Source organism: Trachurus trachurus (genome assembly GCF_905171665.1).
Source record: "Trachurus trachurus genome assembly, chromosome: 4".
In the NCBI taxonomy this organism is placed as follows: domain Eukaryota; kingdom Metazoa; phylum Chordata; class Actinopteri; order Carangiformes; family Carangidae; genus Trachurus; species Trachurus trachurus.
This window is the reverse complement of record NC_139898.1, coordinates 6942338-6955334: the sequence shown is the minus strand read 5'-3', so window position 1 is coordinate 6955334 and position 12997 is coordinate 6942338. Positions and strand designations below refer to the sequence as shown.

At 42.3% G+C, this 12997-nt stretch overlaps 1 protein-coding gene across 1 annotated transcript in view; it reads right to left on the bottom strand.

Moving 5' to 3' along the window:
- ptprfa (protein tyrosine phosphatase receptor type Fa) overlaps nucleotides 1-11853 on the bottom strand; it is a 139106-nt gene extending 127253 nt beyond the window's left edge. The window contains exons 1-2 of the mRNA XM_083970707.1: nucleotides 10710-11853; nucleotides 8736-10346 (exon numbers count right to left, since the gene is read on the bottom strand). The gene's annotated coding sequence lies outside the window, so the exon portion shown is untranslated. The remainder of the gene's footprint in view (nucleotides 1-8735; nucleotides 10347-10709) is intronic.
- Between the last annotated feature and the right edge of the window lie 1144 nt (nucleotides 11854-12997).

Sequence of the window (12997 nt, the reverse complement as noted above, 5' to 3'; positions counted from 1 at the left end):
GTTAATTGGGGGGGGGAAGTGATGCTTTGCATGTTGGGCAGTGGGGGAAAACAGGAACACCAATTCTACCAGGAAACCTGAGCTAGGGAAGGCAGGGCATGAAGGTGCTGGGTGTTTTTTGGGGGAACGAGGATTTCCAGAGGAAGAACTGGAAGGGTGTGATGGAGAAAGTGTGTGCCAGACTGTCTTAGTGGAAATGGCTGCTCCCTCAGCTTTCCTACAGGGGAAGAGTCTTGATTGTCAATAACTTGGTTGCCTCGACCCTTTGGCACAAGTTAAAGATCTTGCAGCCACCGAGGGGCCTGGTCGAAGCCATCCAGAAAAAGACTGTGGAGTTCTTCTGGTCAGGACATCTTTGGCTGAGATCAGCAGTGCTGCGCCTGCCGGTGCATGAGGGCGGTCAGGGGCTGGTGAACATTGCAGCGCGGGTCGCAGCGTTCAGGATGCAGACGGCCCAAAGACTTTTTGACATGGATGAACACGGCCTGTTTGTTGCTGAGGAAGGCCGGTTGTCTTGGGTACGACAAAAACCTGTTCCTGCTTGAGCCCAACGCAGTGGACTTATGACATCCTTTTATCAGTCGGTTTTTGAGGCAGCACGGGTCCTTACGTTTCACCAGAAGGCTGTAGCAACACCAGGAATGTGGCTGTTTGAGGAACCTCTGTTCTGGAACGTTTTCATCTCCTCTGAGGTTTTGTCCTCTGACAGCCTCAGGTCCAGACTGAGGGAGGCCGGCTGTGTGAAGCTGGGTCATCTTCTGAAGACGTCCACCCCTCACCTGGCAGAACGACTCAACTGCTGTCCAGGTTGGTGGCGGAGGTCTGTGCTTCCCTGCCAGAGGTCCTCAGAGTGTTCGCCAAGGATCGTACTGTTTTGGACCAATGGGACGAACAGTGCGAGTACGTCTTTCCTGCCCTGAGGGTCTCTCCGGCTGTGAGAGAGTGGCATGATGACCTGCTGTCTCTGAAGACCCCGCAGTTGGGAGACTTTGAATCTTTGGGGGAAGGTGGCGTACAACATCAGTGTGAAGGTGTCAGGCCTGCGCTCCCTGGCAGGGTTGAAGGTGTCGAGGTGGACGGAGGCGCTGCAAGTACCAGTCCCATCCAAATGCAGTATAGTACCATTTAAAATGCCTCAGTACCCCGGTACCAAATTAGTACTGGTATACCGAACAACGCTAGTGTTAACTGTGAACGGGATTTTTCAGAGCATCACTCCGAGGAGCAAAATAATTATTTTCACTTTCTTTATTGGTGTAGTTTATGACATATAAACTTTTTTTTTGATGAATACCTGAGAAATCAGCTGCCTGCCTGAATCTCGATCAACAGACTTAAGGACTTTCCTTACGATAAGGCCTTACAGTATTTGTTTTGGAAGCCCTGAAAAATTCATTGCCCTAACAAAGGGTGCAAACTCTACAGGCAGTAGGGAAACACATGATTAAGTGTAAAGTCTAAATGTTTTGAATCAAGTTTTTGTGCTGAGTTAGCAGAGCTTCGTCAGTGGTAATATTCTTCAAATACAAGTCAATACAACTATCTGGAGACATGTGGAGCTCTTTGTTCAGTGGATCAGTTATAAATACTGTAGAGAGAAACAGAAACAGTCACACTCAGATGTTTGATGAAGCTCTGTGTCTGTCTACCACCAGTACTGATTAGTTACTTTTGTAAAGTATTGTTTCAAGTTAAAACTAACAAAAAGTAAATGCAGGGCTATCTGCAAGCTATCTATTTATCAATATATCTAATCTGTATATAAATATGTATATAAAGTGTTCTATTTTTCTTGGTCGCTATGGCCACCCCCCACTTTCCCCCCTCTCTACCTCCCCATTTTCTGTCTCTCTCGACTGTGCTTTCCATTAAAAAAAAATAAATAAATAAAAAAGACATTTGGAGAGCAGTTCTAGATTTCACCAGAGCTGTGTCACATTATTCACTCTCCACTGAGCACGCCGACTGTTCAGCCGCCAGAGAAGATTCAGGTGGACGCTAGACTGTGGGACTTCAAAGAAAGTCAACAATGTGCTGAGGAGAGCTGGGCTGCTGCACTAAGAGGAAACGCACAAAGGAATGAAAATACTGTACCTATCGTTACCGGCTGCATCTACAGCCTCTCCAGCCATGTTAGAAGCAGGTTCAGTGGAGAGCAGGGGAAGAATTTCTGACTGTCACCCCCCTGCCTCATCGTCTAGTACCACCACAAGGTTGACATGAGTTGCTGCCTTGCACCACCACCAGTGCAAAGGTCCTCAGGGGATCTGGCTGCTGCTCAGTAAATTGATCCCTAATTATTGGAAACTATTTTGTAATTTTATTTTTGATATTGTTGTAACAAAATTAATTTGTATGCTTAAGGTGGTGTCATGTCTGCTCGTCATTTATTGTTACTATTTTGCCTCCTTTAGTGGTTCCTGTATGTCATAAATGTACACAGACGTAAGCCTCTGTGTTTTGGTAGCTCACCTCCACAGCAGGGAATCCACATATAGTTAACACTGAGCCAGTGTAGCTTCCCCTGCAGCTAGAGCTCTCCTCCCACCAGGGGACAGCCAGGGCAGCTGGGCAATGCCTCATAACAAGAGGAATCACATGCCAAAGCCAAAGCCCACAGTTTACCACTGATCTGTTTAAAGAGATTCTCCTCATCAGCTACACGCCTACTGAGAAACTCCAGTCCTCTGTCCTCAGCAGCTCTACTTTTAAAATGATTACTTCAGTTAGAGACACCAGTGACCATAGTTTCACAATATCACACTCATAGTTTTGTCTAGGATCCTGCTCAATGTGCCCAGCAATGACATCTACACACATGTCATCATTCATTCACTGGTTGTTTAGCGACTGAACAAGCAATGATGTGGGTGGAGGAGATGTAGCCTATGCCATCTCTTCCAATGATGGATGGAGCTGTTGTCGCCTATAGTAACCTAATTGAGTTCATTTTGAGGGATGGAAATTGATAGGATCTCATTGATACCAATCCCATTATCCATTCTTCTTATCATTCCAAGTCATCATCCATTCCCTTATTAATTGGATCCTCTGTGTGGAAAGAATTAGGTCGTTACATGTTTTCAGTGTCAGCAACAGTAATTATATTATGAGTCTCTGAACACTGAACAAGATAGATAACAGCTTTCACAACTAATGTCGTTACTGTGTGAGGCATCAATAAGGAGGCATTAAGCAAAAAGGCTAATGATGTTAATAGATCAAACCGGATGAAACCGGCTCTCAGCTGGAACCGGCTTTCGATTCCCAACATTATTTATAACGTCAAATATTTGACAACCCAGAGTTCAGTACTGGTATAGCCTTTGGTGTCATTGCAAAACAACAAAATGCAATGGAATTTGCAGTGCTATGTCTGTTTCAATGCTAAAAAAAAAGGACACCATCAAGAACACACACACAAAAATAAAATAAAAATAAATGAAAAATAATCAGAGAGGAATTACGTACACATAAAAACTGAATACAACTATGACAGAATCAGAGATGGGACAATTTAACATGGATGTTAAATATCAGATCGCTCTCCTAAATTCCTATTGGTCAATGAGTGATTATCAGATTGAGCTAATGTATCAATGAAACCTGGTTGCAGCAGGAAGAGTTAATCTGAATGAGTCAACACCCTCTACTCAAGCATAGGCAGGTGAGGGGTTGCAGCAACTTACTCCACTATTATTAATCAGTCCTAAACATAAGTTTAGGCATAACTCATTTGAAAAACTTTTTGGTCTTTCTCATCACAACTGAGAAAAGTAAAAAAAAACAAAAAAAACATTCATACTAGCTACTAGGGCTGGGCAATTAATCTAATTTATCAATTAATTCGAATTTGTAATTTAGGTAGACTTGTTTTAATATAAATCAAATTTTTCTTTAACATCCACCAATGCCCCCTCGCTGGGCTCCCGTAGTTCAGACTGGGCTCACCTATGGGACGCACACACGCACTTGATCAACAAACATGGCAGTGAGCAGAGAAGAACTCGTTCCCAAGAAAGAGATCATGTCATCTGTTGTTTGGAACAGGTTCAGTTTTGTGGCATCATATGTCCAACAAGCAACATCTTGCTGCGTGTGTTTTTAAAAGCTATTTGTGTGCATTAATAAAAGACAAGTTCGTGAATGTAGGTCATGTTACACTAAAATGTATTTTGATTGTGTATTCTTTATTTATTACAGAGAATGATGTGAAGGACCCACAGATCGAACAAGCCATTGGGGGGGGGGGGGGGCTGCATCTGCCTTTCCTTACAGCTGGAAAAAAGAGAGGAGATAGCTGAAGTACAGGCTGAGCTTGGTCTAACCACTCATCAGCTAGTAACAGAGTCCCTGACCAGATGGGGTTCTCGCCAAAAAATGATAGTCATATCATTCAAAAATACGTTAAGTCAGCTGCTCTCTTTAGCAATTCAAGAAAAAACTGGAATGTCAGCACTCACAAAATAAACTTGAAGCATTTATTAGACGCACAGCAGTGTCTTTTTTCTTGTTTCGATTTTTGAGCCGGCACCCAGTTCAACTTTATATAAGAGTCGAGCACGCCATTCCCTTTGTTCTCTTTAGCAATTCATCAGACAAGTCTTCATTTCACTACAGTCCGACAAGACACAAAGATATTTTCAAACTAGGGCTGCACAATATTGGCAATGGGGGGCGACAGTAGGGCGCCCTTCGTCAGACATGATGATGATCATGTCTGACGATGGGTAGGTGCCCGAAACGTTAAAACTTGCAGGAGCTACTTCTGGTGTGCAGACTTCCTCTTTCATCTCATATGGGATGGTCAACATTTATTTACAAATCAAAACTATTCAAAGTAATAATGAATATAAAGTACCACTAAACGGAAAAAAGGAATCTGTAGATAATCAGCAACAATGTATGAGCACAAAGACCCAGCAAAGAATGTACTTTAAAAACCACTGTCCTTTCATGTTCACAATTCCTACACAAACACAAGCTTCTGAGTTGGGAAGATGTCATAAAATATAGGAACATCTGTCAGGTCTTTATAGCTCCCCCTCCACCAAACTCACTCATAAACCAACGCAGCACTGTTCAGATCACTAGAAGCGCCACACGTGGTGACTTATCAGTCCCACTCAAGAAAAGGTCAGTTATAACATAATTGGAACTCACTTCCCCACCCATATCAAAGATACACATACATACTCCACTTTTACAGCTAAGTTAAAAACATGCATACACTAACATATGGCTGTGTTATATGCATCATGATCATGGATGCTGCCTGTCTATACAGTACGTGATGTCTGTCTGCACTCCTGAATGTGACTGTATGTGCTGATGTGTGATTATGTTTTATGTGCTGCTTCTATATGTTTTGATTATGTGTTGTCTCTGCATGATTGTAGGCTACTGATGTTTCACTGTTCTCTCCTATCTTCATTGATTTATCTTGTCCCCTAGCTGCCCTAACGCTCTCTTTTAATCAATGTGCTGTAATATATTGCTTTTGTTTTGCTTTTTAGGGTGCCTATTGTCATCTGGCCGGGGACTACAGCAGGATATTAGCCATGTTGGCTAAAGCTGCCCTTTTTACTGTTATTGATACAGTTGATTAATTGGGATTGTCTTCGACATAATGAACTAATAAACTAAACTAATAAACTCAACAATTAAATGTTGAAAATGTTTTACTGTGCGTTTATTGAAAGTGTTTTAACATTCTGTATCATCTGCTGGTTTGGAAACACCACAGAGGCACAAAAGGAAAATCTGAGAAAGACAGTCACAATTGCATCGAAGCTGATAGGGGCTGAACTTCCCAGCCTGGAGAGCATCTACAAGGGCAGAGCCCTGAAGAAGGCAAACAACATCATCAATGACCGGAAGCACCGATACCACCCACCATCATTTACAAAAAACAGATCTAAATATTCATACGTCCCACAAGCCATCAAACTACTGAACATCTGATGCACTTTATTTTTTATTGCACCTAATTGGCGTGTGTCTGTGCCTGTGTGTTCTCACTATGTTGTGTCCATGAAATATACACAGTTAATGCCGAAAACCATTTTCCCTATGGGGACAAATAAAGTTCTTCTTCTTCAATCACCTTCATTGTCAGGGTGAGAGGAGACTTTCTAGGAAGGTGCAGAGGTGGAAGGAGAGAAAACAACTGAGAACATCATTGTTTAGAGAAGGTAAATGTCAATGATGACATGGCATGAGACACTGCTGCTCTCTAAGGTGTTATAGTGGGGGAGACAGCAACACATCAAACATGACACATTCTTTAAAAGTCACCTCATGCTGACGTATTTGCTACATAAATATATAATGGTGCTTCTTCCCTTGCACTAAATATGCTTACTGCAGAAGTTGCATTGTGCTGTGTCCTTGTCTAGTAAAGCTCGGCCAAAGTTTGCAGCGGTTGCTGTGCTCAGCCATGGTCCAGGATGTAAACAACAGATGAACTCCACATGCTTTGTTGACGTAGCCTACAGCAATCCAAATGATGTTGGAACTGGTAGAGAAGTAAAACTTACTGACTATAGATGTTCACTACACTTCACCCAGAGTGTGGCTGAAATATCCAAATGCTTTTGGCACTGAAAAGCAAAATCAAAAATGTATAGGCCTTATATGCATCTTAACAAATCCACAGTTCTTGGATCTCCGCCTAAACCAGATCTTGACACTCAGCTTTAATATAAACCATCCCAAAATCACACAGACACAGAGAGAGAGACAGATCCTTGTTTTAATTAAACAAGCTGCCTGCTGCAGTAGGCTACACGTCCAGCTCCTTATAACCAAAACAGACTTTCAGGGCTTAAATTCATGTATTAGAATTTCTGATGCAACTAGAGCAGAAAATAAATCCAAACATGTCCCTGCTGGATAAACTGACGGGGTTAATGTTGGCTTAACTGTCTGTTGCTTATTGTGTGAAACTGGGCTGACTGGGTGGTACTGTACCGGGAGCTGTGGTTCTGAACCCACTCTGCTGCTCCTGTGTGTTTTCTGGAGAGTAACCGCTGACAGATGAACAACCATTTGAAGTATCTGTTTAACAGCTTCTTGTCTCTGACATTATCAGACACTATTTTTATTTATTCATATTTGTCATCATGCAAAACAAGTCGAAACAAGTCAAAACGTTGATGATAAAGACACCAATAGGGGGATGGAGTCCCAGGACTGAACTGAAAGTTGTTTTGTTTTTTTCAGAAGACCAGACATGAGGGAGATGGTCACACAAAATCGCAGTGTGCAGTCTGCTCCGCCAGGCTGATCACCACAAAGCTACATTGATCTCTCTCCTCTCTTTCCCACTCGCTCCCTCCCTCTCTCACCCTCGTCCTTACACACCCCAGCGATCAGCCACTCCTAGCCCAGTATTCACCGTTGTCAGTTAACTTGGTTGAGAGTCAGATGACAGCAGAGCAGCGGCAGCCTGCAGCTGAGAATCTATGAGGAAATACTAATGTCTGCTCTCCATGTACGAGCTATATGACGATGAAAAACACCACAGTGATACGTCTTCTTACATTACGCTTCAACTGAACATTTTGATTTGCCATTTACATCCACACTTTAAAGCCTAAGTTCTATACAATCGAAACTGGAATTAGTGAACATGGATTTTGCACATTTAGCAATGATTGGTGCTGGAGCTTTTATTACATGACACATTCTAAGGATTTTAGAGTGTCATGTGCTTCATATATAGTCAAGAAGTTTGAACTGCACACATTAGGCAAATTCACATTAACTGGCTAATGAGCATGTAAACCTATGGGTTACCACGCAGACATCAGGAGCTGAGACTGAAGAGTCCACAGCAAGTAGAGTGCAGTTTCAGGAGAGCAGTCTATTAAAGCGTCTCTGTACTAAAGTCATGCATTCAACTCCAGACCTACAGCCTTTATTATAGGCTACACAACAAAATGTTCCATTTGCGCTAATGTACTACTGGAGTTTAAATAACACATTATGCATTAGGCTGATCAGCACCTTTTTCACACACCAAATCAAAGCAGCAGAGTGATGAAATGAGTATAGATTCTATTCTATTCTAGGTTAAGGTTGCGTACAATGACGCCCTTCGAATCTTGAGGTACCCACGGTGAGAAAGTGCCAGCCTGTTTGTGACATGTAAAGTCCCTACATTCAATGCCTTGCTAAGGAATTTTATTTATAAGTTTATGTGCAGAATGATTTGATCGAATGGAATCATAATGGAATCATAATGACTGATCCAACTCTGAGTAACTCAAGATAGCCTACACCTCTGTGTATTGGAAATATTGGCTTGAACAACTGCACCTTTTTTAACATGTGTGTGGTGTATTTAAGTGTTTCTGTTTTTTTGTTTCTTAGTAGCCTTTTTAGTCTGTAAATAATATATCACACATCCACAATCTGTCACGAAATCCACCTGTAATCCATCGCAGGACAAACACACAGGCAGCACTTTACAACCGCTTCAGCTTCATTCATGCAAAACTTAAATTATTTTCTCTGGAATGATCTCATTAAGTGTTAGATTAGGACAAAGTGCATGTCTGCAGGTCTGTGTATGATATGTGCATGTTGTCAGCAGTGAGCAGCGCTGGTACCGTGTCTCCAGACTTTGGTGAAGATGTGGTGCAGCAGGTCCAGTCTGCAAGACTCGGACCGCACACGTGTCCCCACAAAGCGCTGAATTTACTGTAAAAAACAACAACATGTTGACTCACCATCGTCTACGGTTCCCTGGACGTTTGCATTCCGGAGAAGATGATCCAGACCAGAGGAGCAGCGCGGATCACACACACAGGTAAGAGTCTCCCAGTTCCGTAAGACTTGCTCTAATCCTCCGAGTTGAGCAGGGGGAAAAAAAGCTCCGTGAAATGCTCCTTAACACCGGCTGTGTCGCATCCTCTCTCCCGGTGTCAGTCGCTGATCCCGGTAAAACACACACAGAGGAGTCTGTCTGCCCCGTGACCGTCCGCGGTAGCTGCTCTGTGTCAGAGCAGCATCTTTGACACTTAGTCCGTACACACACTCGGGAGTTGTCGGCCACGCTCGGCTGTTTCCGGAATAATTACAGCAGTGTCATTGAAGTCCAGGCTTTTTGTAGCGCATTGCCAAGTGTTAACACTACGTTAAAGCTGCTGCATAACTTTTACACGTCCGTTACTAGATGGGATAACACAACACTGATTAAACCTCCGCTAATCTCTCGTTTTTTTTTTTTTTTTTTTTTTTTTTTTTTTACAGTAGGTAGGCCTATTAGTAGTTTCGAATTTCGTGTCGACCAACGACATTCCCGCGCTGCACACAGGAAATTACCCCAACCCTTACCTAGCCTTTTTTTCTCTCTTTTTCTATTATTTTTTTTGTAGCCTACTATTTTTCTACTAGCCTATAATTTCTCCTGATTATTACCTTGTTTCATATCTTTCTGTCTGAAAACATGATTGTAGCCTGTTACTTCAATAAAGATTTTTTTTTTAAGGGTGGGTTCCTCACCTTTTTACTGCACAATCTGTTTTATTATCCTCATTGGAAATAGGCCTATGTATTTTTCAATTGCTCAATAAAACAAATTTTTTTTTTTTTAAAGTAAGGGAGATGTTGTGGCAGAAAGAGGTGGATTAAAGCAACCCTTACCTTTCTGGGAATTTGACACTTTTCTTTGTTTAAGTAAAAAGCTGTTAATAACCTGATGACACAGTAAAATGTAAGAAAAATCCACCAGAGATAGACACTTATCATTATTCCATTCTATTCAGACAATAAAGTTTTTTGAATTGAATTGAATTGAATTGAATTCTTATATGGTTCTGAGAAAAGTCTGACCAATTATATAATTCGGTCCGAAGCTCTTGCACTCCCCTCTACCCCAACCAGGAAGAACTGGTGGAAACTCACAAATATCGGCCCATATTCCAAGAATAATCCATAATCCATGTCCACCCTGTCATGGACAAAGCATGCTGTTAAATATGTTTTCATTGCAATTGTGGGTGAAAATTACATTTTCTGAAAGGTAGATGTCCCTTTTCTCAACATGGTTATTAGTTTTCTTTCAATTTTTAAATAAATAAAATATTTTATGTAAATAATATGATTTTAAATAAACATATAGGCTACTACAGTTCACATATGTACGGAGCCCCTAAAGGAACAAGGGGAAAAAATAAAATAAAAAACATTTTGGGTGCGTGCACGCTAAACTTTCTGGTGCGCACTTAGCGGAATCAACGTGCGTCGTAAGCTCAGCAGGGTTTATTTAGAAAAGCGCTGGGAACAATAATGCTGGAGTATGTTTTGAGGGGTGTTTGTTTTCACTTTTGTTAACACTGCTAGAGGTTACCCCTCCCCCCCGGCACGGTGGCACAGTGGTCAGCACTGTTGCCTCACAGCAAGAAGGTCCTGGGTTCGAATCCCCGGCCGCCCAGGTCCTTTCTGTGTGGAGTTTGCATGTTCTCCCCGTGTCTGCGTGGGTTTCCTCCGGGTGCTCCGGTTTCCCCCACCACTAAAAACATGTCGGCTAGGTTAATCCTCCAGTCAGTGCCCCTGACCAAAGGCACTGGCTCATAATCTGGAGTTGGTCCCCGGGCGCTGCACCGCGGCTGCCCACTGCTCCTCAGGGATGGGTTAAATGCAGAGAAAGAATTTCACTGTACTAGCTGTATATGTGACAAATAAAGTACCTTTACCTTTACCTTTACCTTACCCCAAATAGTCGTATAGCCTATTTTGATACAAACATCTGTCCATGAGGAGGTCCCAGACTGAGAAGGTGCTATGCTGCTCTCTCTCTGATCATTAATTTCTTCCCAGGGAGGATACGTGTTGTAGCCTAGTATAGTATAACAATTCAGTGACCACAGCTGGCTTGTTGTGCCCCACCTGTCACGTCTCTATAAACAGAGGGCTTTCTTTCTTTCTCTGTTTTTTGCCGCGGTCCGACAGAGAATTAATAGAACCTAATGCTTGTGAATCCAACCCGGCTCCCCCCGACTCCCTCAGGTCCCCGCTCCGACCCGGGGGCGTGCCGCCCTCCCAGCCCCTCCCGAAGCTCCGCCCCTGGTATGATGATACAGTTACTCATCATGTGTGCATTTCGGCGTTACAGTTCTCATGTTGCAAGCTTTTTCCTTTGAGAATGTCAGATAGAAAAAATTGACTTTAAAAAGGAGGATCCTGGGGCGGTGCGTGGCGCAGTGGTTAAGACGGCCGCCCCACGTAGAGGCTACAGTCCTCAACGAAGGCGTCCCTGGTTCGAGTCCCGCGTCGCGCAGACCTTTCCTGCATGTCATTCCCCCTCTCTCTGCCTCCCCCTTTCCTGTCTATCTATACTGTGTGCTATCAAATAAAGGCAAAAACGCCAAAAAAATATACTTTAAAAAAAAAGAAAAAAAAGGGAGGATCCTATTTGTACATGTAAAGCTGGAGCGGCCCAGTGTTGGACTGTGGTCAGATTGCACCCTCCTCTCTCCTCAAGCCACCAGATGGTCTCCCCCAGGATTCATCTACTGAGGGGATGTATGCTGGGAGAAGCAGCTAATAATAGACACATTAAAGCATTTCTCAAGGTATTTCCACAGATAGTATACAGCTTAAAAACATTTTCGACTTGCAGTACAATGTGAAAGAAATCTAAATAGAGGATAAACTGTAACGCTCCAGAAAATGCTCATGGGATGGCCAGACAGGACCACTGGAAATGTCTGGAGTTCCACACCAAAACCAAAAAACTGATGATGTTGTATGGTTCTGTGTAGGTTACTGTTAATAACTATTTCAATATGAGAGGATATCACACATTGATGTAGTTTTTATTATTATTATTTATTTTACAAAAAAAAGCAGATAAGATAATTTGCTCAGATCATAACAAGTTTGTTGTGTGCATATGAATAAGGACGCAGAAGGTTTATTGGTACATGTGCAACTATACAGTTTGGCACTCTCAAGAAGCAGCAAGTCACAAGACTAAAAATGAACTGACACAAGACAAGATAAAACAAAAGTAAAACAGTAACTGAATAAATAAAGAGCCAGAGTGCAGCATCTAGTGCAGATTGAGCATTTAAAAAATTTCACAACAGATCCAGATTGTATGTGCATCTTTAGTTTTTATGTACAGGGTGATTGGTAATGGGGTGGGGTGGGTGCGATGGAGGCTACAGCTCTGAGGAAGCTGTTCCTCAATCTAGTAGTCAGTTTTTAAAGTGTGGTACCTCTTCACTATTGGTAGGGGACAAGTCAAGTTAAAACGGTGTGTCTTGAGCCTGCTTTTAAAAACATCACAGTCTCTGCGGCCCTAAGGCTCTCTGGCAGGCCATTCCACAGACGTGGGCCATAGTAATAAAAGGATGCCTCACCATGAGTTTTTGTCTGAACACAAGACACTTAAACACTGATAAAATAACCTTAAAAACAAAACGACTATAAAAATGTTTAACTAAAAAACAAATGTGTTACACACTTCCCTCCACATTAATCAAACCACGATACTTTGAAACAGTAACAGTAATGAAGTGCTGAGCAGAGCATCTTGACAGCTTACCATAAGACTGAACTATTTTGAATATGCCCGAATGGTTCTTGAGCATATCCGTCTTTATGACAGAATAAAGGTGATGTAAATAAGAAAATTATACATTTCACATACTTTATTTAGCATGTATTATTAGTTTAGGTTAGTAGTGTAGGAGAATAGAAGTGCAAATCATATCACCTCATGTTTGGTAGGGCGCTATTAGGATTGCGAAAGGCGCCATTAGAATTGCGAAACCCAGGACACCCGAGATTTGAACTAGGTTACCATGACCCGTACAAGTGCAGAACAAGCTGACAAAAACATTAAGAGAGCCAGGAAATATTGGGAAACGCACCACACACACACACACACACACACACACACACACACACACACACACACACACACACACACACACACACACACACACACATACATACATAGTGATAAGAACCAAAGTCCAAG